Here is a 20,590-nt window from a genome sequence, read left to right as displayed (position 1 = left end):
ACTAGAGAAAGCCCGTGCACAGCAATGAAGACCCAACACAGCCAAAAATAAATAAAATTTTTTTAAATAATTGAAAAAATAATAAAAAATATATACAGCCCAAGATAAAATATACTCAGCCTCTTTCACACATACCCATTTAAGAGAAAGAAGGCAGGAAAGCCATGTGGTTCTTTCCAACCAGGGGCTAGTGTGAGAGGAGGAGGAGCCAGCCTCTCTGCCATTAATGAGTAATTCCACTCATAGGTTTATACGGGGCTTGATTTAGGGTGTTCCACATCTTCTTCCAGAGAGCCCGGCCCTTAACGGAGCCTGTGTAAAAGGCACTTTACATTTTTAACTCTCACTTCAAACACAAGTTGGCCTGGACCCTCATGTGGGATCCAGACACACAGAGGGAAAGAATTTTCAAAGGCAATTCAGGAATTCCAAGCTTTCTCCCCTCTCTGATCTCTTCATCCCAGGTTCAGACCCCTGTGCCCCACCTAGGTTGGCTTCAGACTGCCAACTTTCAAGGCAAAGGGTGCAGGCAACATTATCTTTATTTCCCTTCCAAAATCACATCAACCTTTTGCCTCAGGTTGCCTGCTATTATTTGATTCCATGGACCATATTTTTAACTGACTTGTGGCCAGTTTCTTAGGATGTAGGAAAATGCTCATGACTTAGTATTGGGTAAGAAAAAATTTGAATCAGAAACTTGATATTCAATGTAGTCCCAATTTTGTTTTAAAAATGTTTAGAGTCACCTACATATATAAAAGAATAAAAGAGAATACACCAAAGTGTTAACAATTATCTCTGGACTTATGGAAGTCTTACGTATCCCTTAAGAAAAGCATGCAAACCAGAAAGTACGAAAAACAGATTCTGTGAGTGGGTATGCAGGGGATGTTCTGCCTGCTTAGGGTAAGAGAGAGCCTAGGGCTTAGACAGGATAACTAAGGAATTGAGTGAGAAACAGCCCTGACTTACACTGGGGCACAAGTTAGCTTCCAGTTAGACAAGGGACTTTGGAATTGGCCAGCCCTGGGGAGCTCTGAAGTGCAGCTGTTTACAGCAACAGGTGCATGAGATAAGCTGAGTAAGTTAACAGGAGAACGTGCACTTCACCAATCTGAATACAGCTGGGATCCTGGGTTGCCTCATGTTGTATTTATTCCAATGGTCTGATCTGTTTGTGCCCAAAACACTAGTGGAGGTTGGACAACAGAAAGGAGTGAAAAGGGAATTACCACCATTGCCACGGTTCTAAGATGGAGCCCCGGCCCTCCTCCCCACCTTGTAGTGGCCACGTAAAGTTATACAGAGGCAGCCCCAAGGAGCCTCACAATCTCCCAGCAGGGGTCCGAGGAAAAGGAAACAGGTGAAGTGGGGACAGCTTCCTCAGACAGGCTTAACAATTCTTGGAGGCCAAGTCCCTAAGCAAAGTCTCCTGGGGCACTGGCTACTGTTTCTTTTCACAACCCAGTCACCAACCTCCCAGGAAGATCCCCCAGTCTCTGCCACCAAGCCCAGCTGAGCTGTTACCCCCTCCTAGGTGCCCTTGCCTCCACCCTTAGAAGTTTTGCTTTCCCCATTCTAGGTTTGCAAATTCAAATGCCTACACAGACCAGGCAGGCACAGAAATGAGTGAAGCAGGCTGAGCATTAGGCAGTAGGCAGCAGGGAGAGGAGGAGTCCGTGGCAAACTAGAAAGCATATGCGTGTCTGAATGGGGCGGCAGGTACTCAGTTCCTGCTAACTGTTGCCATGGAAAAAAGGTAGGATTTTTGTCAGACTTCCACTTTTGGAGACGAGGCAAGAAATTTGGATTTCTACGGGAAATCTTATTTTTAAAATTTGCTAACCAGCTCTAAGTAATCTGCAGGGTTGTTTGGGTATGAGGAGAATTGGGAGTTAAAACATCCCTGCAGTATACTTAGGCCAGACTATTCATTTTGCACCTGAACAAACAGCAGCCCCGATCTATCCCCAAAGTGACAGAGCAACTTAAAGGGTTCAAATTCCACATCTCGCAACTTCTAATCTAGAACTCGTTCCTCTAGACCACCCTGCTCGTCATTAGGAGTCCTTCGCAATTATTCAGCATGAGATGATGAAGTGTTGAACAGGGATGGTGACCCTGGGAAAAAAAAAGGTAAACTCTGCTGTGATCTTGACTCTAGTTTACAGAAAAATTTCTATTTGTTTATTCAGTCATTCATCCACCCAGCGTTTACTGATGATCATTCCTTGAACCAAGAACTGTGCTAAACACTGGCTAAACAGAGCTAACGAAGACACCACTCCCCCCTTCAAGCAGCTCACAGGCTGTGCGTGGGCTAGGCTGATGCTGTAGCCAGAGCCGAAAAAGTTGACACGTCCCGGCAACCACACTGCCATAGGCCTGCTCACACGAACTTGGTTAATACTCACATGCTCACTTCTTCTGAAAGCATCTCCTGTCACTGGATGCCATCCCTGAGAGACTGGGAGGGGGCTGGAGAATCTCCTCCACTCCAAGAGAGCCTGGAGCACTTAAGTAACCCATAGGAAGCAGGAGCAAGAACCCAGCCTCTCACTGCCAAGCCCCTTCCAGCTCAGGGAGGGCAAGTTCTGGTTCATGCATTACCTTGGCCAAGCTGCCACTTCATACCAGCTAAAGTTTGTGTGGGTGCATAGTGGGCAGAGAGGAGGAGATCCCAGACTGGGACTCTCCGGCCTGTTTAATTTTTAAAATTTATTTATTTATTCATTTATTTTTTGCTGCATTGGGTCTTTGTTGCTGTGCACGGGCTTTCTCTAGTTGCAGTGAGCGGGGGCTACTCTTTGTTGCGGTGCGTGGGCTTCTCATGGCAGTGGCTTCTCTTGTTGTGGAGCATGGGATGTAGGCTCACGGGCTTCAGTAGTTGTGGCTCACGGGCTTTAAAGCGCAGGCTCAGTAGCTGTGGCACACGGGCTTAGTTGCTCTGTGGCATATGGGATCTTCCCGGACCAGGGCTCGAACCCGTGTCCCCTGCCTTGGCCGGTGGATTCTTAACCACTGCGCCACCAGGGAAGTCTCCTGGCCTGTTTATTAAGTAGCCTGCTTGGCAGCTGGCAGATGATCTGCATGATAGCAATGGCATCCTTGGGCCACAGCTTCTACAACCAAGTAGAGCACTGTCACCCAGTCTGGCTCTCTGCATCAACAAGAGATTTCCCGGCATGGCTCTTACAGTATCTACCTCCCGGGGGAGGAATGCAAGGCAGGAGCAAACAAGGTGAGGAGACTGTAGCTCTCCACCTGCCACTCTGCCTTATTTTGCCAGAACTCTTGCTGTGCAAGGATCAAGCACAATCTTGGAACTGGCACTGAGAGGGTAACCTGCCATGTGGAAACGATGGGAGTCCCCAGTCAGCCCCTAAAGTCCTTTGGTGGAGAGTTGCAGGAAGCTGGGGCCTTCTGGGCCTTTCAGTTACCTGGAGACAATGGGCTATGACCCTTTTATAAAGGTAGTCAGCCCAAAAGTTAGCAGGGAGCAGGTGGGCAGGCTTGTGGGATCCATGGAGAAGGAAGGGAGAACTGGAGGGATGGAAGAGGAAAAACTGAAATTCAACAAGGACCTACTATGGGCCAAGACCTTAGAACATGTAGCACTATTTATTAATATGTTATTCGCTTTTTTCAGAGAAAGTTGAGTCCAGTCACATGGAAAAATTTGTCCGTGGTCACAAGGATGGCAAGGCAGACTTGAACCCATTTCCGTTTGACTCTCCCAAATCTGGGATTGGGAAGGTTGTCTGGGTGATTGAAGACAGAGAGCATTGCTATAGAGAAGGGCATGGGAAGAGATTCAGGATTTAGTAAACTCTGGACCCTGGGGCTGAAAACCCAATGGAAATTAGCATTATTTTCTCTAGGGATAGAGGAGCTTGGCAACCTGTTCCAGGTTGTGAATTTTCCAGTGTTTGGGAAATCCTGTTCCAGTAAGTGAATTTTCCAGTGTTTGGGAAATCTCCTTTCACCTGCTCCCTTCACAGGGCTAAGTGTCTTAGGTCAGATGTACAGGACAGGAGACACAGATGGATATAGGGCCATTCTTTCCTTTAGACTCCTCCATGTTGAGGGACTGTTCCTAATGTCTCCCATCAAAGTAGAGTTGAGCAGGGATCAGAGGCACACCCAGAGGGTTACCCCAGTTATTTCAGTGGCCCATCCTCCAACAGTTAGAATATTACCCTTTTCCCTCTGACCATGGGAAGCCCAGGAGTACAGAAGATACTAAAACAAAATCCACTCAACGATTTTTTTAATTGAGCACTCACTATATGCCACATACTATTTTAGGTGGGATACATAAGGGAACAAAAAGAATAAGATCTTTGCCCTCATGGAACATACATTACAGCAGGATCAACATAAAATATCTTTTTTTTGGTGAGTCTTGGTTAATAGAAAGGGTCTTAGTGTCAGACAGGCCTGGGTCAAATATCAGCCTAGCCCTAACTTAGCTTGCTGAGTGTTAGTTTTCTTATCTATAAAATGAAACAATGACACATTGTAGGGATGTTGTAAGGATAAAAGATAACGTACATAAAATGCCTGGCATATAGCAGAGTTCAAAAATGGTATTCTTATTTTTCCAGGCCCACCTGAACATGCAGATTCTGGGACAACTCACATGCTCTCTTCTTTAGGGGCTGCATGCAGGGCATCATCTCCACGATGTCCTTAGTGACAGTCCAGTGTGGTAAAGAGCATACGTGGGTTTGCATCTACCTAAGGTCAAGGATTTCCCCTCTAGAAACATCTGCTCCCACCCATAGCCCCTGTTGAAGGGATAGACCTGGGTGGTCATGATTTGATTAGTCCACACTCTCCTCAAGCAGGTCACGGATAATTAGCAGGGGTGGACATTGGACCTGAGCTGGAAATCAGCATCTCTTGACATTGGGATGGAGAAACTGAGTTAATTTACTTTGGAGAGTTAGGCAGGAAGGTCATATTGGAGAAACTGAGTTAATTTACTTTGGAGAGCTAAGCAGGAAGGTCATATCAATTTGGAGATTGAACCTGTTGCTTGGTGAACCACAATGGGTGCTGCGCATGTGGACCAGGAGGCAGAGAAGAGAGTGCTAGCACTTCCAGAGAAAAGACGCGGTCCACCGGGCGCTGCACTGCCTGATGCTAATCCTGTGATATTTCTCTGTAACCTCCTAAAGCCCCCTTTTACTTGTGCTTCTTTGGGTTGGTTCTGTTCTGCAACCAGATGATGTCTAAGAAAATCCAGTACCTGTCTCAGATGGTGGTTATTGTGACATAATTTGAAATCAGCGTATTTAGTCGACATTCAACAAATGCTGTCGAATCTCTCCCTATTCTTGTCAACCACTCAGTCATTCAGCAATGGAAAGAGGAAATTCAGAAATGGCCTACACTTGGGTTGCACCTCAGCCTGTGTTTTATGAACATCTTTACTAATCTGTAAAATGAAGATAATACTAGTATTACTTTATTGTCTGCTAAGAATATTAAATGATGGGACTTCCCTGGTGGCACAGTGGTTAAGAATCCATCTGCCAATGCAGGGGGCACGGGTTCGAGCCCTGGTCCAGGAAGCTCCCACATGTCGTGGAGCAACTAAGCGCCTGAGCCACAACTACAGAGCCTGCACTCTAGAGCCCATGAGCCACACTACTGAGCCCACGTGCCACAACTACTGAAGCCCACGTGCTTAGAGCCCATGCTCCTCAACAAAGAGTAGCCACCACAATGAGAAGCCCGCGTGCCGCAACTAGAGAAAGCCCATGCACAGCAATGAAGACCCAACGCAGCCAAAATAAATAAATTAATTAATTAATTTAAAAAAATAATATTAAATGAGGTAATCCAAATTTAATACCTAGCACATAATTAATGGATGTTAGCTCAGACTATTATTTCTACTGTTGTTATTATTTAAGACGCAACAAGTGTTGTTTTAGATCTTGATCTAGGCAAGGAGAGAAGACACAGTAATAGCAGAATCTGGAGTGGACAGTGAGAGATCAGAGAAGGATGTGCTGGAAAGTGGCGTCAAACGACTGGGCAGTAGAGGCGACCGAAATGCGAACTGGAAAATGAGAAGGGGGGCACTGGAATAATAAGCCTTACATACATCCAGCACTTCAGCGTTTACCCAATGCTGTCATCTACCGTATCTCATTTGTCCATCACAACACTCTACAGGGTAGATAAGGAAAGGTGATATTATATACACGTTATAGATGGGAAAACTGAGGTTCAATAAAGATGTGTATAACATGTATCAACTGAATCTAAATTCACTCTTTTATCCTTCAATATCACACTGCCAAGTAGGGTGGAAGGGCTGAAATGAGAAGTAAGGATTGGAGGAGAAACTGGAGGGTTTCTCTTGAAGTTTATTTTTTCATTCCGAGGTTCCATTCAGATGGAACTCTGCATATCCCTGCAACAGAATGTCTCTGCCCCATCAGATTCTGAGAACATAAGCAGGGGGTTACAAAGTCAGATGACACTGGGATGCCAGCCCAAGGACTGGGTATACCAGGGTGGACCAACACCCAGCTCCAGCACCAGGCCCTGGCCCAGAAGGCAAAGGACAAGGGCAAGTCCTTCATCATCAGGCCACAGTCTCATTGGTAACACAGGGGTGCCTCTCCCAGCTCAATCCTTCATGGAATCTAGGCCTTAACTTCCTGAGTTCGGGGGTTAAAGGTATTCTCCAAGAACACAAATGCAAGTTCTCTGGAACACTGCTACAATCAGAGCTTGCTGTGGGCGCCCAGGCTCAGGATACTTGCCTTTGAGCTGAAAGTAGGTGATTTTTAGTCGTTCCCTGACTTCTGGACGCCACTTCTCTCCAAATACTAACATAGCACCTGGCACACAGTTTGTGCTTACTTTGTGTTTGTTGAATGAACAAATAAATAAATAAACAAGCAAATGAATGACAGATTGGCTCTGGCAATAAAATCGATCTGTGCTGTCCCATTACAGTGGCTCAACCCTGCTGATTCTTAGCCCCAAAATCAGAGCTCCCAGCCAACCTGGGTTAGTCAGCTGCCAAGGAAGAAGTGAAGGTCAGAGCGCTTCCCCTCTACACTCCTTCCAAGAGGCCACATCCTGAGAAAAGGGCTGGGCTGGGGACACCCAGGCAGAAGGAGGTCCTTTTCCAGGACTTGTGCTTCCCCTCTCCATTATCCTGCCTCTCTCAGCTCAAGGCCCAGCTGCCTGGGAGGGGCTGTGGAAGAAAACCAGGTCCATCAGGAGCTACACAGTGATAAGGGTGGTGCCAAAAGTGCTTCTCCTTTGCATATTCTCTAGTCCTAATGACCTTAATTGTTAATAATAGCAGCAACAATAGCAATCACAGCACAGCACTTTTATGGTTTCTAGCATCTTTCTTCCAAAAAGCTTCTAGCACATGACTTCATCGTGTCACACGTCATCCTAAGAGGGGCTGGAATAATTCTCCCAGTTACACGGGTAGAGAAATTGGGTACCAACACGGTTTGGTATTGATCTGGCTCACGCAGTGATGCACTGAGGGGCTCAGGGGCCCAGTCACAGACTTGGAGTGGGGAGAACTGGGCTTGGCCTCCAACTAGTCTGGTGTCCTTGGGCAAGTCTCTAGTTTTCAGTTTTCTCACTTGGGATAAAGGGAAATTGGACCATCTCTCCAACTCTATCCATCTCAAATGCCTGGCTCAATAAAATGAGCTACCCCCCCACCCAAAGCCTGGTGACTGACCTCCCCTGTACCAAGGTCAGAAAGTCCCTGGAAGTTTGGATGCCAGCTCTGCCTATCCTAGCATCCTAATAGATGTCCTATGAGTGCTCCCCACAAAGAAGGTTGTAGTACAGACAGTGGGGAGAAAACATCAAAAAATCATCCTAATGGTCCATGAGCACCAGGAGAGCAGGCAGGCAGCAGGCTGCTGCTGAGGCCAGATGCCATCCTGCTTGAGACCCAGGTGCTGGCTCAGACAGAGGGCTGGAGGCATTTCAGCAGGAGGGAGCAGACAGCCTCCCTCACCTGCCAGAGCATCTGACTCTCCACGATGCTGAGTGTCCTCAGCCAGATGCAGCAGCAGCACCCTTCCTCCCAATCTACCCCACCCCCATCGTCTCCTTCATCAAAGCTATTTTCTCTCCTCATTCAAATCCTGTTTGGCAATCACCTCCCCCAAGAATAATTTTCAGGTGAGCCCTGCCAAATTCTGGTCCCCACATTCCCACTAATACCCCTTCAGCTCCTATATCACTGTGCCAGATGAGGCTTCAAGTGTGTGTCCCCGCTGTTGTCTGCCACTAGAGGGGGGAAATATTAGATGGATATTTCCTATTTCTTCCTTTCTTAGTTTCCTCCATTCTCAATCCCCAAGATATGAAGCAGGGCATTCAGGGCACAGGAATAGTGGACTATAGATGGACAGCACTCTCCTCTCTACCCATGGGCAGCTGCCCTGGCCAGTTACCAGAAACGCTAATGCTGAAATCTCAACCAGAGTCTGGACAAGGGCTCGGCCAATGTGTCTACCTCCAGGGCTGAAAGTCTGGATTGAGAGGTAGGATAGGCCGGCCTAGCAACTGGTGGCTTTACCCAAATTTCTCCAAACCCAATCCATTGTTCAGATGAAAATCTCATCTCTCCATCCCATGGCACTGACTGTAGCTCCTGATTTCCAATATCTAATAATATTAATATTATGTTGAATCACATTAAATTGCCTTTTATAGGTTAAAAGCGGTTGCAAACTGGCAATTTCATATGGTTGGACCTAATAACTCTTTGGGGGGATCATGTTCCTTAGGAGATAGTAAACTACCTGAAGGCTTGGATTTCTGTATCTCTAGCTAATCTTTCTTTCTCTAGCTTAGGACGTAGCAGAATCGTGGCCTTAGAAGGTGTTGAGTAGGTACTCAATTGAACTTACAGACAGGTGGAGATGGGGACTCTAAGAACCTGTTCTAGTCCCAAAACTTGAGGGTGTGGTTGTCCACAAGGCAGATCTTTTTAGGTCTCCTTTTGTCTGGTCATCCTGGGAAGAAGGATGGAACTTAGCTACAGGCTGTTACATTGTGCTAGACTATGATAAAGAGCTTGGTTTGGGTGTTGAGAGTTTTGCCTCTTTGTAGAAAAAGAGAATCTTGAATCAGAAATGCCTGTTTGGGACTTCCCTGGTGGTGCGGTGGTTAAGAATCCACCTGCCAATGCAGGAGACATGGATTTGAGCCCTGGTCCGGGAAGATCCCACATGCCTCGGAGCAACTAAGCCTGTGTGCCACAACTACTGAGCCTGCGCTCTAGAGCCCTCGAGCCACAACTACTGAAGCCCACGTGCCTAGAGCCCGTGCTCCACAACAAGAGAAGCCACGGCGATGAGAAGCCCGTGCACCACAACGAAGAGTAGCCCCCACTCACCACAATGAGAGAAAGCACGCACGCAGCAACAAAGACCTAACACAGCCAAAAACATAAAAAATAAGAAATAAATTAATTAAAAAAAAAAAATGAAATGCCTGTTTGTCCAAGCTTGGTTTCAATTTATAGTGGGGGAGACGAAGGCCCAGAGACATCACCTGCCTCTGTCAAGGTCACACAGTAGTCAAAAGCCCAGATCACCAGTTTTCTTTTTATTTTAAATAAATAAATTTATTTTATTTATTCATTGGCTGCGTTGGGTTTTCATTGCTGCGTGCGGGCTTTCTCTTGTAGCGGGGGCTACTCTTCGTTGCGGTGCATGGGCTTCTCATTGCGGTGGCTTCTCTTGTTGCGGAGCACGGGCTCTAGGCGTCTGGGCTTCAGTAGTTGTGGCACGCGGGCTCAGTAGTTGTGGCTTGTGGGCTCTAGAGCGCAGGCTCAGTAGTTGTGGCGCACGGGCTTAGTTGCTCCGTGTCATGTGGGATCTTCCCGGACCAGGGCTCGAACCTGTGTTCCCTGTATTGGCAGGCGGATTCTTAACCACCGCACCACCAGGGAAGTCCCACGATCACCGGTTTTCTGACTCCCAGTCCCATGTTCTTCTGGCAGGCCTGGCAGCGCATGAGAACAAACTCCTCCCTGTCTGCCCCCTTTCAACTTCCTGGTTTCTGCTCTTTCAGCCTCCCTAAGCAAGACAGAAGGTGAATTGACTAAAGGATCAAGAGCCCTCTCCTACATGAAAAAAACCCTGAGTCACACAGGGCCTTAGTCCCAGGGTTTTCAGGGAGAAAAGAGAGGGGGAGTGAGAGATACACCTCCTGGAAACCTGATATCTCCCCAGAGCTAGGACCAGGCTGAAAAGGCAGTGGTGAACAGCACAGTAATTTGGGTCAGTGACAGTGCAGCCGCTATGCAGGCTCCAGCAAGGGAGGATCTAGGAGCCCTTGCTTAGCCCACACATGAAGGCTCAGGGCAGGCACAGCTGGCTTCTCTCAGAAGCACCTCATTATAGAATTCAGAAGGGATGTGAAAGGTTGGTCAGAAACAACTTCTGGACTGTTGGTGGATTCCTCCTCTTACAATTGGGGACTCTCCTCAAAAGGCAGGTGGGTGATTCTGGAAGCCCTCAGTCCGAAGACTTCCTCAGCTGGCCCATGGCATTGTGGGGAAGTGCCTGCTTCCACCCGTTGCTCCTGGCCAGCCCAGCTGCCCAGCCCATTGTGCCCCAGCTGCTCCCACCCAGAAAGAAAAGCCAGATGTTGACAGCAGTGAGAGTGAAAACAAAGACTCCCCGGGGAGGGTGGCGAGTGGGGGCTAGAGAGCTGAGAAAAGATGCCCCGTTTGGTCCGTTGGTCCAGAGTCAGGGCGATGAGTGAGGGCAGTCTAGGAATCCGGGAGTCCTTCCTAGCATGTACTTCTCTCCATACCTTGGTATTAGGAAACATTTCAAATTTGAAACGTTGAAAAAAATAGTACAATAAACAACTCCAGACCCTTCACTTAGATTCGCCAGTTGTTAGCATCTTGTATGCCCTGTCTTGAGGTATATATATACATTTTTTGCTGAACCATTTGAAAACCACTTGCAGACACTGTGCCCTTGAATACTTTTTCATAAAGATATTCTCCTATAAAACCATTGTCATGACCACTAGCACACCTTTAAAGATTAACAAAAATTACATGTCATCTAATATCTATATTAAAAATTCCCCAATTGTCCCAGAATGTCTTTTATGGTCTTTTTTTTTTTTGACCCAAGATCCAATTAAAGTTTCTGCATTGCATTTGGCTATAATATCTCTTTAGTTTCTTTAAATCTAGACTGGTTTCCGCCTCCCCACCCTTCTCCCCAAACACATAATTTTAATGTTTTTTTTTTAACGAATTCACTTTTTTGAAGTCTCAGTTGTCATGTTGGATGGCTCTCATTCTACCCCAGCAGATGCTTTTTTTGCTTTTTTTTTGTTTTTTGTTTGATAACATCCAGAGATGCCTGTTTTATTTCTTACTAGGTGATTGCGTTTCAGGCTGATGACATCAAATAAGTCTAATTACCAACTAATTTTGTACCTCTGAACACCTATGAGATTAGCTAAAACACTACCCCAAAAAAAAAAAAAAAAGTGACCATACTAAGTGCTTGTAAGGATGTAGAGCAAATGGAATTCTCATACAGTGTAGGTTCAAAATGGTACAGCCACTTTGGAAAAGTTTGGCAGTTTCTTATAAATTATAACCCTAAAGAAGTGAATGATGTTCCCACAAAAACCTGAATCCAAAGTTTATAGCGAATTTATTCACAATCTCCAAAAATTTGGACACAACCCAAATGTCCTTCAACTAGTGAATGGATAAACAAACTGAAACAATGGACCACTACTCAGTAATAAAAAGGAACATACTCCTGAGACACACAAGAACATGGGAAGATCTGAACTGTGTCATGCTGAGTGCAAGTCAGACACAAAAGACCACATCCTGTGCAATTCCATCGATAGGACGTTCAGGAAAGGCAAACACCGTGGTTCAGTATCTCATGGTGGTGGTGATTATATGATGATCACTTTTGTCCAAACTCATAGAACTGGACACCAAAACGTGTGACTTTTACCACACAGGAATGGTTAAAAAGTGAATAAATTTGTTAGAAGGGTATTTAAAGAAAAATATTGTAAGGCTATTACAAATATGTCTTAAAGAATGTGCACACATCTTTTTGTATTTGTGAAAGTGCATTTTCTGGATAAATTTCTAGAAATAGGATTGCTGGGTAAATGCATATGTTGTTTTGTTAGATGTTGCTAACTTGCTCTCCATAGGGGCCGTACTAATTTGTACTCCTGACATGGATTTTGCAACCTAGGTGGAAGATCATAGCAAGATGCTAGGAAGTGTTCTGAGCTGAGAGTTACCCTGAACTTACCTGAGAGTCCTTAACCTCCCCACCAATAAACACACTACCCCAAGCTCCCTCTGCCCTAGCGATCCGGCAAGAAGGTAAAAGCAAAGGAATCTCACTGATTTCATTGCAGTCTATCTCCCTAAGTTATCCCAAAGATGTCTCTACTTAACTTGGGAAAACAGAGCAGAGAGAAATGATGAGGCTGAAGGCTGTAGCCAGAGAAGAACTAGAGTGAGGAGAGTCCAAATAGAGGGAGGGACCCTCGCCCCTTGACACCTATGTTCTCACCTCCCTTTTCTCTCCTTTGGCCTCTCTGCTACCCCCTCTCCCAACACAAATTGCCTCCAAAAGCTCCCCCCCTGACTGGGAGTCCTTGCCTCTGGTTCTAACTAGGTCCTGCCTGGTTTCCCTCCTCAGCCCGCCTTTATGTGGGCTGAACACAGAGGACTGGCTTAAGGTGGAGGCAGAAGTCCCCGTCATTTCTGTTTTAACACGTGCAGAGGAAATAAGTCAGTGGAACAAGAATGGCTCATACTAGGGAAAGAGGAAAGAGGAGACAAAGAGAGATGCTGGGAGAGGAAGCAGAGTACAAAACATTCCACACAAGCCTTTTGGACTCCAGCCCCGGGGCCAGCTTTATTCCTCTGACCCATTCTACAGAAGGGGGAAATGAATGGGGAAAGGATGTCATCCCAGTTGACTCTGCCCAGGTGTTCTCCTTCCTTGTGACCCAGAGACCTTGCCTTTCTCATCCCTCCCTCCTTCTCACCTCTACCCACCAAATACCAATCAGAGATGACAGAAGTCAATGCATGCATGTCTGAGGAGCAAGGAACTGGCTGGGAAGAGAGCCCTGTCTCAGGGTAGGCTGGGGGGAAGAGGTCAGAGGGCGGGAAGAATTACTCCGGGAAAGCAGCGAGGCCTAGGGTAGGGCATTCCTCTTCAAAGTCAAACCAAATACCTGGGTCAACCTAAGCCAAACATGATTCTTAAGGTCCTGGGACCAAGAATGAACAACCTCCTTTCCTCCCTCCAAGGCTTTGGTGGATCTGGAATGCCCTAGATGGGCAGGCCTTATCCCTCTCTCTGGGTGCTGGGTCCAAGGCCAGGAGAATAGAAAAAAAGAGAAAAGGGGCCATGGGGGTTGCTGAGAGAAGCTAAATTCTTGAATAAGAGGCAGTTTCCTGTGTAATATTTGAATTGCTGGGTCAGTGCTGGGCTGAGTGGCCCAGGATCCCTCTTCTTTTCAAGAGGCTGCAGTCAGAGTGGGAAAGAGTAAGGCTCCCCCTGACCCTTGCTCAGGGACCTCTGCCCCTCCCCCACACCACCTGACTTCTGGCGCTCACACCTCAGGCAAACTGCGCCAGTTCTGCCCCTAACTGCGCCCTCCCATTTTGACTTTCCTCTGACACCAAAAACCGTAGAAATCCCACAAATCTGACTCAGCACTCCCTCCCACCATTACTGCGGGAGCAGGCTTTCCACCGTGCAGGGGGTAAACCGAAGACGACAGGGCAAGCTAGGAGTCAGCCCGGATGAGGTTGATCCTCAGATCTGCTGATTCCCAGACTCCCCCAAAATGCCACCTCCTTCTTCCAACATTGACCAAGCGCCTAGGTGCTAGGAATCCCAGAGGTAAAAACGAGCTGTGTTCCTTCGAGTTGACCTTGAACCTAGCCAGGGACACGGAGATGGTAACTGGGAGTGGAAGGAACCCAGGCTCAGCGCGGCTCCAGAGGCAGGAAACCTCCGCTCCAGCTCCGAGCGCCCGGTGCAAGGAGTACTCAGATTCCCGCAGAGCCCGAGGGTGGAGCGGCGCTGCAGGAGTGGCTGCGACCGGGCGTGGCCGCAGAGCCGCCGAGGGGAGAGGGCCGAGAGTGTGAGGCAGCACCGACCCCGCCCCGCGGCCCCGGCGGGAAGGAAGGGGGCTGTGGGGAGTTCCCCCCCGCCGCCCCACCCACCCACGACTCAAGGCCACGGGACAGGCGCCTCGGTGCGCGCCCTGCTTCTCAAGGAGAAGTCCTCCCGAGCCTACCAGAATCTACCCCTAGTCAGAGCACTGAAAACGGGAAGGTCGGCTACAGGAACGGTGGGATTATGGGCCCCCAGAATGGGAGGGCGCAAGCAGGGGGGTGGCGGGCGGTGTGATTTCGGGGTTGTACCTCTGCAAGATGGTGGCAGGGACGATGGGGCTCCCGGGCAGAAGCAAAGAAATGGGTTCTCCTCCCTGGCTTTCTACAGAACCAAGGCATGGATCCTGCCATGGGTCCCCTGCCCACTGGGTAAGGCCTCATTCCTTTCTCCAGCAGAATCTAGGGAGAGAGGAGCTGTCTGTCCTTGGGTGCAGGCGGACCAGTCATCCAAAACCTCAGGATGAAAACTGGTTCCTGTTGCTTCCCGGCCCCCATTTCTGCTATCCTCCAATTCTTTGCTTCCTTCTTTCCAGTTTCTAACCTCTTGCCTTTACCACTCTTCCAGCCAAACTAGCTGGGGCAGGGGGCAGGTGCTTCTTTTCCACGCACAACCCCCTCCCCAGCTTCGGTACAGGACCCACCTCATAGAGCACCCTTAACCCGCTCCCAGAGTCAGCTTCCCAGGCCACCACCCCTAGCCAACCAGCGAGGGAACCCAGCTCCACAACCCTTCCTGGCCTCCTTCTTCTCTTAAACCTTCCCCCACCCAGCTCCTCCTAACCCCTTAGGTCCCTCTCCGTGGCCTGTCGCAGCCTAGGGTGACCCAGGTCTCTTCCCTTCCCTTCCTTCCTCGTAAAGAGGGCCTGGAGCTGAGGGAGAAGAAGTGGCGGGGGGGGGGGGGGGGCGGTTCCAAATAGGAAGGACCAGAAGGGGCAGCTCTGGGGAGAGGCTCAAGGAGGGAGAAGAGGATCTTGAGACTGCCTGCCAGACACCCCACCCAGAGGAGGAGGTAGCCTGGTAGAGTGGGATTTTACTTCCCCTCCCCCAGCGGTGCCAGTTGAGTGCCCGCCTATTTCTTCAGCTGAGCTTCCCCCCTACCAGGCTGGCTGGCACCTACTGCAAGTTATTGTAAGTCCGGCAGGAATGCCCACGAGGGTACTGTCTCTGGCCAGCAGAGTGCCCACTCTCTCCCAGGATGTGGTTAGCCACTCTCGCATCCCCCACACCCAGCAAGAGAAGAGTGGTGGATCCTTCAGTGAGATGGAAGCGTGTGCGAGGCTGGACTCGTCTGGAAAGGATGCCAGCCTGCCTCTTCCACACCAAGAGCAAGCCAAGTGTTTCAGTGAGTATGTTTGTGGATGAAAGCAGGAGGGACAATCCCAGCCTTAATTTATAGCTCTTCAGCAAGACAGCGCAGTGGCCCAGGATGCTCAGGGACCCTCCCAAGGATGCCTGTGACCAACCCCCAACCACTCACCAGCCCCACAGTCACCAGCCTTGAAATTGCAAACTTTCCAACTTCACCTCTTCTCCCCTTTGGGAACAGCTATATATGGGGCGGTGCCCTCAGAGACACTCATACAGTTGGTTCTTGACTCTCCGCACACACTCAAACAACAACCAAACAACAACGGTACGAGGGAACTCCCAGCTTTTTCCACGACTAATTATAGACGTGAAAGTCTGAGGATGTTTTGCAAGCGGTAGAGAGAAATTGCGAGGTTTCTCTACAAAGCCAAGGAAATTTAATTTGTACATTCCCCTTCCCTACCCCCAACTTCTCCTAGCTCCTACCTCCAGCCATCCCCCCAGTGAGCCCCTCTCTCAGTCCCCACTGGTGTCCCTCCTTCCTGTTGAAGATTTCATACTCATTTTTTTTTTTTTCCGTTTATCTTTGGTGCTTTCAAGAAAGGGAACAGACCCGGAAAATATTTTTGCAACAGTTTTCCATTCTGCATCTCATTCCCAAGCCAGGGGGGAGGGGGAGGGCAGGAGCGAATGGGGGAAAACAAATGCTTTTTCCAAAAGCTCAATTTGGGTATGAAGAATACAGTCCCTCCACTTCCCTACCCCCACAGCCCAGGAATGACAAAAACCAGGGGGGAAAAAAGGAGAAATCACTTGTTTGATTATACGGTTTCTAAGAGCTGAATCTAGGAAGGAAATACAGTATTTGACAAATCTGTGCACACACACACACACACACACACACACACACATACATATACACACCCTGAACCCAGTCGCAAGAAATATGCTAGTCAGAGGAAATTCAGGGAGTTTTAGAAGCCATTCAGGGAGTTTTAGAGCCATTGAGAGGAAAGAAAGAAACTAAGTTTACAAATCAAGATTCAATTCATTTTCTGCAAGCCTACCTCTCTTTCTAGCAAAGATCCGGGCTTCTCCACGCGGGAATCTCCCTCTGGCTTTCCATGCACAGGGGTAGGGTGGGGGTGACCACCCACCGGTCCAATGTGGCAACCACGCCGGAGATGCTGGCTGGTCTCTTCGGCCTTTCCAGCCACGACCAGGGAGTGGGCTGGGTCTCCTTCCCCGGCCCTCCCAAAGGGAAGGACCTCTCAGGTTTCTGGAAGGAAAGGGTGCAGGGGAGCTGGGCGGGTGTCTCTGGTCTTACTCTCCTCGGAGGGATGGTTCCCCAGGAAGTTCGTGCCCCCTTTCAACCCCCAGCTTTAGACGGTTTCAACAGCAGAGCTTTCTTGAGAAAATGCTTGTCATGGCAACAGCTCCAGCCAACTCCGGCAGACTCTGGCTCACCAGCCCGGCCGGAGCGGGAGGAGAAAGGGGCGGAGCGAGAAACGGAACGGGGGTGGGACTTGGCGAGAAGCCAGACCATTACTCCACTGTTAAGGTGGCTCGATTGCGAGCTGCGGCTGCTTCCTGGTTTGTTTTAAGGCGGAATGGGGAAAGAAGGGGAGGAATCCTCTTTCCTGTGGAGTTTCCTCCCCGCCCTTTCTCTCCCTTGTTGAAAGCAAAGTAGGGTGTGGGTGGAGCGGGAGTGGATGTGGGTGGCGGTATTCAACTGTTGCTGGGTGGAGGGAAAAAAGGAAGCTTCTGCAGGCGGTTGGCTTCCTGCAGCTCCTCTCAACCTCTTACTCACTTAGACCCAGGACCTAGAAACCCAAGGTGTCTGCGAAAACTTGGACCGTCCCCTGCCACCCTCCTGCCCCTGTCTGAGTAGGGGGCCCACTGGAGAAGGCGAAGGCATTGCTTTGGATGCACACACCTGTACACTGCTTTGCTTATACACACACATTAGTACACAGTCCTCACCCAGATTTCATACACACACTCCCAGGTCACATTTTGCTCCCTCTTGCCTCTGTACCCACATCCACCGTGCATGATAATAGCTGCCTACTTTTTTTTTTAAATTTAATATTTATTTATTTGGCTGTTTCAGGTCTTAGTTGCGGCACGTGGGATCTTCGTTGGGGCAGGTGGGCTTCTCTAGTTGTGGCGCGCAGGCCCCAGAGCACGTGGGCTCAGGAGTTGTGGTGCACGGGCTTAGTTGCTCTGCGGCATGTGGAATCTTAGTTCCCCACAGTTCCCCTGACCAGGGATCACACCCGCATACCCTGCATTGGAAGGCGGATTCTTAACCACTGGACCACCAGGGAAGTCCCAATAGCTGCCTACTTTTGAGTTCAACTATGTGTGGGCTATGGCGCCAAAAGCTTTGTATATATGGTTTCTAATGATCATGGCACTCTTGAAGGGTCTTATTATCTTCATTTCAGAGTTGAGGAGATTGAGGATCAGTGACTCGCCCAAGATTACACACCTGGTAAATAACAGAGCAAGGATGCAAGGCCAAGTCAGACTGTCTCCAAAGCCTGTGTACTCTCCTGCACTTGTATCATGTTCCAGCACACATTTCCATTTTAGTTTGCACACACTCAGACATCCATGCACACTTATACATAGACTGTAAACTGTTAATCACACCCAGCAGCCTCACACCCACCAGCATTGTGCAACAGTGCCACTCCTAGATTTTGCCTGAAAAATTCTGGCTTTCAGGTGCAAACATGCACCATCAACTGGTTCTCGCTGCATGTCTTCATTGACTGATATATCCCCACACCTACCTCAGCAGGCGCATACACACACACACACACACACACACCCCTTCATATGCTAATGGAAGGCAGGTTAACATACATCTCAGTGTGTTGTAAACTATGAGTTTACAAACTAGAGTTGTAAACTATGCTGAGAGGTGACTGGCCACAACTTCAGGGTTTGGGAAGAGACCTCTTTGATCCTCCCATCCTAACTCAACACCTCACACCACACCTGTCCTCCTTTGCCATCTGATCTCCCTACCCTGGGATGAAGAACCATGTGCACATGGAGAAACAGAGTTGTGAATTAGACACAACTGGTTTCCCTCTGCCTATTAACACCCTTCCCCGTGTCCTAACATTGGGGTCCTTTCTTTCCTCTCTTTATTTTTCTATTCTAATATTTCTCAATCACTCATCTATGTCCTATTTCTGAGCCAGGGAAAGTTAAAGAGATAAAAGTAAAGAAACTTTTTAGAGTGGTTGGGCTGGGCTCGGAGCTCAGAGTTTCCTAATGTGGTGCTAGAGATTGCCTACTGCCATCTATTTTGGGAGCTGAATCCAAAATAAGCCCCTGCCTATCCTTGTGCCTCTCCTTTCCAGCCCAGCCCAGCAGATGGAAGGTTCCAGGGGTGTGGAGGAGAGTTTAGGGTCACCCTCTTTGAAAGCCATCATGGATTGTTTTCCAAGCAGTCCTTTTTTCCTAGGGATTGAAAGTCTCCTCCTCTTTGGCATTTAGAGGACACCAAAGGTGAGGTGTGCTCTCATTCACTCCCCGCCTCTCTCCCAACTCCTCTGGTCCATCCCACTCCACTCCCCAGGGCATTTCAGTGGAAGAACTGATGGCAGGGATAGAGATGGTACCTTGTTAGAGTTTGGAAGCATGTCAGTTTCAGGAGCCCAGATCAATTGTTGGGGAAGACAGGGGAATGAAAGGAAAGGAATCAGCAGAACAGAGCTTCAGATTTAATGGCTTGTCAGGCTCCCTGCCGGATTGCAACAACTTGACATTTTAGTCCTCAGTGAGTGTCAGTTGCATCTTTATCATGAGAAAGGCAGTCTCTGAAATGGTGCTTTAAATGTATTAAAGTGTATTTTAAGCTTGTCTGCAGTGGCTGTGCCTGGAGGCCTTGCCTAACTGTTCTGTAAACTTGTCTTGGAGGAGTAACAATTTAGGCCAGATGTGTGGGCCCATTAAAGGAAGAGTCTGCTTTGGCTGCCTGGCATGTTGGGGCCGGGAAATGATGCCTGGTTAGTATTTGAAAGGCTAGATCCTCTCCTCAAACTCCTTGGGTTCCAGGGAGGCAGGCTGTGCAGGGCAGGTGCTGCCAAAAGGGGCTCTGAAGTCTGTCCTACCTCTGGCTGGCTGGGGTCCCTGGGCCAGTGTCAGGTAGATCTGCCCAGTGTCTCCTTCACCGGTGGGGGGTTGCGGGATGAGGGAAGAACCCCCCCACCCCATCCCGACTCCAGCCCCCTTGTAGACAGGAGGGAGAATGTGGGAGTGGGGTGGCTGCCACCTACCTGATCTCCAGCCCCTGAAGCCTGTGTTTTCTGGAAACCCAGAAGCCTTGGTGCCTTGTTTCTTTTATCAGTGGGCTTGAAATCTAGAATGGATAAAGATCAATAAAGATAAATCTACACATAAAAGTAACCACCGGGCTTCCCTGGTGGCGCAGTGGTTGAGAATCTGCCTGCTAATGCAGGGGACACGGGTTCGAGCCCTGGTCTGGGAAGATCCCACATGCCGCGGAGCTACTAGACCCGTGCGCCACGACTACTGAGCCTGCGCGTCTGGAGCCTGTGCTCCTCAACAAGAGAGGCCGCGATAGTGAGAGGCCCGCGCACCGCGATGAAGAGTGGCCCCCGCTTGCCGCAACTAGAGAAAGCCCTCGCACAGAAACAAAGACCCAACACAGCCAAAAATAAATAAATAAATAAATTAAACAAACCAAAAAAAGAAGTGGATTTATTCAGAGAGAAAAAAAAAAAGTAACCGCCAAGTGTGGGAGAGTAGATTTGTGCCCCTTCCCCCACCATGGCAAGAGGGGGGTTACTGTCTCTAGCATCAAAAGTTCCTGGTTGGGCTGCTGTGTATGGCTGGCTGACTAGCCTCTGACTAGACCCTTTTCCTTCTTATCCCTGCCATGCCCTTGACTTTGCATGTTCTCTACTTCTTGAGCTCTAGCCCCGCTCTCCTCATCCAGGTGTCATGGCCTCCCCAGAGCAGGTCAGTCTAGTGGGCTTCCATCACTGTGGACCCTGTCCTCAAGCTGAC

The 20,590-nt window shown here is 48.8% G+C and overlaps 1 protein-coding gene across 3 annotated transcripts in view; it reads right to left on the bottom strand.

Moving 5' to 3' along the window:
- The window catches only part of ATP2B4 (ATPase plasma membrane Ca2+ transporting 4), a 90,219-nt gene extending 73,193 nt beyond the window's left edge, over positions 1-17,026 (bottom strand). For 2 of the 3 annotated variants that reach the window (XM_007166134.3, XM_007166132.3), the window contains exon 1: positions 16,606-17,026. The gene's annotated coding sequence lies outside the window, so the exon portion shown is untranslated. The remainder of the gene's footprint in view (positions 1-16,605) is intronic. The other variant, XM_007166130.3, reaches the window with a different exon arrangement.
- Positions 17,027-20,590: the final 3,564 nt, after the last annotated feature.

This window comes from Balaenoptera acutorostrata, chromosome 1 (genome assembly GCF_949987535.1).
Source record: "Balaenoptera acutorostrata chromosome 1, mBalAcu1.1, whole genome shotgun sequence".
In the NCBI taxonomy this organism is placed as follows: Eukaryota; Metazoa; Chordata; class Mammalia; order Artiodactyla; family Balaenopteridae; genus Balaenoptera; species Balaenoptera acutorostrata.
This window is presented reverse-complemented; position numbering and strand designations above follow the sequence as displayed.